The following is a 5000-nucleotide window of genomic DNA, read 5'->3' on the forward strand; positions in this document are numbered from 1 at the left end:
ATGGCCGTCGCCATGACACCTCAGCGTTCAGAAATACGATTTTATTTCCGAAGCTGCGTTGCATTGATTTTAATGTGCCGGTAGACAGTGTCAGCGTATCCTGACCTAAGCCATGTAAAAAAAAAAAAAAAAAAAATTTTCAGTCAAACATTGATTCTCCATATTGAGTTCAGAATTGTCAACATTTCAAAAGAATATAAACTGAAGCATGTTCCAGTCAGCCCGGTGAGACTGCACTAAGTTATATTGTAAACAGAATGGACGGAAGATGAAAGCCGGATGGATTTCCGGTTTAAAGAACAAGGTGGATCAGCTGGCTGTATGCGTTTAGTGTGAATTTGTGTCTATGTGTACCATGAGCGTGTTTGTGTGTGTGTGTGTGTTGATTCTATAACATGTTCAGTGATAGGGGTATGAGCTGGGTGGCTTGACGGATGTGTTGATCAGTAAGGCTAGTGTTACCCCTGAAATAGCCTGGCCTGGACTCCAGCCCAAGGTCCAGATTGAACACATCTATGTGTGTGTGTGTGTGTGTGTGACGTGTGTGTGTGTGTGTGTGTGTGTGAGTAGACCTCACTCCCTGACCCCTTAGGAAGACAGTGCAATAGGCCCGAGCACAGGAGCTTCTGTGTGTGTGTGTGTGTGTGTGTGTGTGTGTGTGAGTAGACCTCACTCCCTGACCCCTTAGGAAGACAGTGCAATAGGCCCGAGCACAGGAGCTTCTGTGTGTGTGTGTGTGTGTGTGAGAGAGAGACTGTTGGACTGTCCATATCTTCCCATTCCCATTCATCATAGAACTGGCTACTTCATCAATTATCAGTTTTAGTGCCATATAGAACTGTATGTGCTGTGTGCGTGTGTGTGTGTGTGTGTGTGTGGGAGGGGGGGCTATGAGAGAGAGAGAAAGAGAGAAGAGGGAGAGGGGAGAGAGAGACGGAAAGGGGAGAGAGAGCGAGAGAGAGATACTGCTATACCTACCCTCACTTTGTAGAGCTTGTCTACAGAAGGAGATGCATCGTAATAAATAATGCAACATCACCCTAGTGTCTCTGTAGGCTATACCTCCAGCCGACATGTTTAACAACTCAAATAGAGGGACCATCTATGACCATCAATACCATAATGCACTGCCGCAGGGAACATTTATGAACTCCATGTTGGTGATGACCCACTTGGCTATAAGTCTATTGGGTTCAAAAATGATAGGCCCTTTTGCAATTGCCTATGCAATGCCCTTAACTCAAGTAGCCAAAGCCTACACAAATTTGGTTCTGAACAATTCAGAACAATTTCATAAGATGTCTTGTGTGGTTCCTTCGCTACAGTAGCCTAGCCTAAATCTGCTTGGCAAAGGTGACAAGCAGGTGCTGAACTTTGTCACCAGTGAAGTATTGAACACCGGCAGATAAATAGACTACGTGATGACAGAAAACCGCTCATCTAGAACAGAGAAAAATCGGTTGTCTCCTCTCGACCACCTCAAATTGATTTTTCGGATCGATAGCGGAGCGGGAAACTCTTCGTGCATGATGGAGTTAACGGGACACTCCCGTCAGACGGCTGGCACAGCGCGCGAGGGAGGCGGGGCGGGGACAGTTGTCCGCGCTGTGGTTTTTCACCGTCGCAGCACGTGACTCGAATGGCTGCTACTCCACGCGAACTGGTCTGTTCCAACTTCACTTCGCCCCCTCCTTGTCGTCTCTCGCCCCGCCGCCGTGAAGCTAGAGGCAACTCTCGTTAAACGAAGCTTCACATCCACCGTCCTCCCGTGAAGCGGCGGAGACCGCGTCCTGAAAAAGAGCAACTTCTCATCAGCAGACTTCGTCGCAAACAAACAATCTCGAGTGGACTTCCACCAACCAAGTGCCCGGTAGGAGGAGTCAACAGGTTTCAGGTACACACATTTCTCAATTTTGACAGAATTTTGAAAGAATGCGGTGGCAGCGTCGTAACGAGCATTGGCATAAACTGAATAGCACACACTTGTAACAGAAATGTTCGCAAACAAACGTTAAGTGGCAACAATGTTGCATCAAGGTGGTTAGCTTTGGCACGCACGGGTTTTGCTTGTCTCTGCGACTGTCACTGTTGTAAAGATAGATGCAGCTAGTTGCTCGCTGGTTAGCCAGGCTACTTTTCCTAACGGCAATTCCAGATGCGGAAGACAGTGGGGGAAATTTCCGTAGGCTTGGTTTAACAGTTGATTTACGTAGGAAGCGATTATGTTGCTTGACGATGCTCTGCTATCTCAGTTGCCCATTTGCTTGCTCTGCTCTGCTAGCTTCGCTCACTCGGGTTAGCGCGGTTTGACAGGGGCTAACCACACTGAGTCGTTAGCAAGACCCTCTATCTTACTGTTTGTGGCGAGACCTAGCTCTGTGAGCTAACAGCTGCTTTGTCGAGGTGTAGGTAAGAAATTCCATGCCTCCGTCCCAAATCTGTCCAGTCCGTTCTTGCATTCCTTTCCCCGAATGTTGAGTTTAACCATTTGCCACTTCGACACAAAGCCAGGTCGCCTGCGTTTGAAAAGTCACTGTTGAATGTAAGTGACAAGAGACGTTTGTTCATTGAGCGGTCATAAACGAAAAGTAGCCTACTTGTCTAATGGGCCATTTGTTCCAAACGAATTTGATGAAAGTTATAGGCCTAGTGAGTATTAAAGCTGAGTAGGCTTATGAATGTGTATATTCATGATGACAATAATGTGTAGGCTATTACTCATTTATTAAACATGGAATTGATCTGATTTCATCTAATTTGAATTATACTATCTCCTCTCCAGATTTGATAAATGAACAGCAATCACGCCATCGTTGTCCTATAATGTAGGCCTATTAATTTGATACACGTTTTAACTCGGGTTCAACTCTAATTCGGCTGGTAGGCTATGACTAAAACTAGATCATTTCTGTTTATAGTGCATTGTGCTGCAGTTAGCTGAATGTATTTCAGTGCAGTTGTTATGTGCAGGTGCATGTGCTGATTTGACAAATCACACATACAGTAGTAGGACTAGGCTATCCTATGTAGTGGTATGACCAAATACAGTCTAACTACACCAAGCACAATCCCTGTGTGTGTGTGTCTGTGTGTGTGTGTGTGTGTGTTTGTTTCTTTGTTTGTGCCTCTCTCTGAAGGAAGAGAGTCTACAGGCTTAATACCTGTATCCAAACTATCATGCATACATGCCTCGATCCTTTAGAACACACACACACACACACACACACACACACACACACACAGTAGTCCCTGTCGCTCTGCACAGTAAAGGTCTTGGCATTTAGAATGATCAGCTCAGCACAGCACAGAGCTTTGGAGCACTTGGGACACACAAGGGTTTTCCCACTCAGCCCAGTCAGTCTCTCCACTGCTGGAAGACTGTGTGTGTGTGCGTGTGTGTGTGTATGCGTGCGCAAGCATCACGTGTGTTCTTTTGGATGTGCAAGTCTTATTGTGAGTTGATGTGGGTGTATGTCTCGGCTATGTGTGTGTGAGAGAGTGAGAGTACATGCATATTTCTTTAATTGTGATTGTGTGTATGTGTGTGGGTGCTTGAATGTATTTGTATGTGTGTGTCTGAGTGTGAAAGCTGCTTTCAGCATGCTTGACTGGGTCACTAATATGTGCGCTGCCCCTTTGGCCATTAATTGGCAGAACTTTCTAGATTGCTGCTGTCCACATGGCTACATAATCTCCTTCTCGAGTGGCACACACACACACACACACACACACACACACACACACACACACCCTCTCGAGTGGCAAGTACACACACACACACACACCCCTTGAGTGGCACATACACACGTACACACACACACACACACACACACACACACACACTCACCCTCTCGAGTGGCACATACACACGTACACAGCCCCACATCATGTCCCATCCAGTTTTTTCTAGTGTGTGCTCATGTAGAAAACACTGCCGGTTCCGTGCGAAAGGATAACACACACACACACACACACACACACACACACACACACACACACACACATACTGTAGATAGACAGACACACACACACCAGGGTAGTATGTGGGTCGTCTATGACTCTTCCAGTCTGGAGTTACAGTAGAGAACGCTCCATCACCGGCGGCAGTATGGGTAAAGTATCTGTGTGAGTCAGACTGAAAATCAAGAGATTTCCATTCAGGTGGAGTTGAGTTGAGGCGAGAGAAGCAGAGTGTGTGGCCTTCATCTTCTGATAGAACACTGGGGAGGAGGAGAGAACTCTAGAACCGTGGCATTCTAAGAACTCCTCAACTGTCACATTCTGAGGAAAAAACAGGGGAGCACAGCAGCAATCTTACCAATGGGAGGCCAGATTACTCCTTACTAAATAATAACTGTATTTTGTTACTAAAGGGATTAAAGCTGATGTAAACGAATGCAGATCAGGCTGCTGGAAGTAGGCGAGGTATGTAGCGCGTAGGTGCAGGAGCAAGTACACACGCATATATCAGGCTCGAGAGAAAGCAGGTAGCTCCACTGAAGTAGAGCAGCTAAGAGCTGACTATACTGTAAGCATAGTCAAAGCCAACACTAAGGCAAAGTGCACAGCCTAAGGTCAAATGAAACTTAAGGACACGGACCATAGAGGGACACAAAATCTGTTTGCAAATGCAATACCATGAGCAAGCTCATAAGCACACACTCTGATGGATCAGCTCAAAACTCTTTGTCTCACACACATACACACACACACACACACACACACACACACACACACACACACGCACACACACACACACACACATGCCGCAAGATGCATGCACAAAAAAATGCTCATTGACTGTGCACTTTGCCCTGCATTTAAATTAGTGTTAGTCAGAACTGAAAGTGTACAGAAAGTCCCAGATGTCACTGTTGAGCTGGTTTGTGTTGAGTAGAAATGACACTGTAGAGCTGGTTTGTGTTGAGTAGAGATGACACTGTAGAGCTGGTTTGTGTTGAGTATAGAGATGACACTGTAGAGCTGGTTTGTGTTGAGTA

General features: G+C 46.1%; 1 protein-coding gene across 1 annotated transcript in view; it reads left to right on the forward strand.

Moving 5' to 3' along the window:
* Positions 1–1639: 1639 nt before the first annotated feature.
* raraa (retinoic acid receptor, alpha a) overlaps positions 1640–5000 on the forward strand; it is a 158572-nt gene continuing 155211 nt past the window's right edge. Inside the window, exon 1 of the mRNA XM_062532526.1 lies at positions 1640–1894. The gene's annotated coding sequence lies outside the window, so the exon portion shown is untranslated. The remainder of the gene's footprint in view (positions 1895–5000) is intronic.

This window comes from Sardina pilchardus, chromosome 3 (assembly GCF_963854185.1).
Source record: "Sardina pilchardus chromosome 3, fSarPil1.1, whole genome shotgun sequence".
Lineage (NCBI taxonomy): Eukaryota > Metazoa > Chordata > Actinopteri > Clupeiformes > Clupeidae > Sardina > Sardina pilchardus.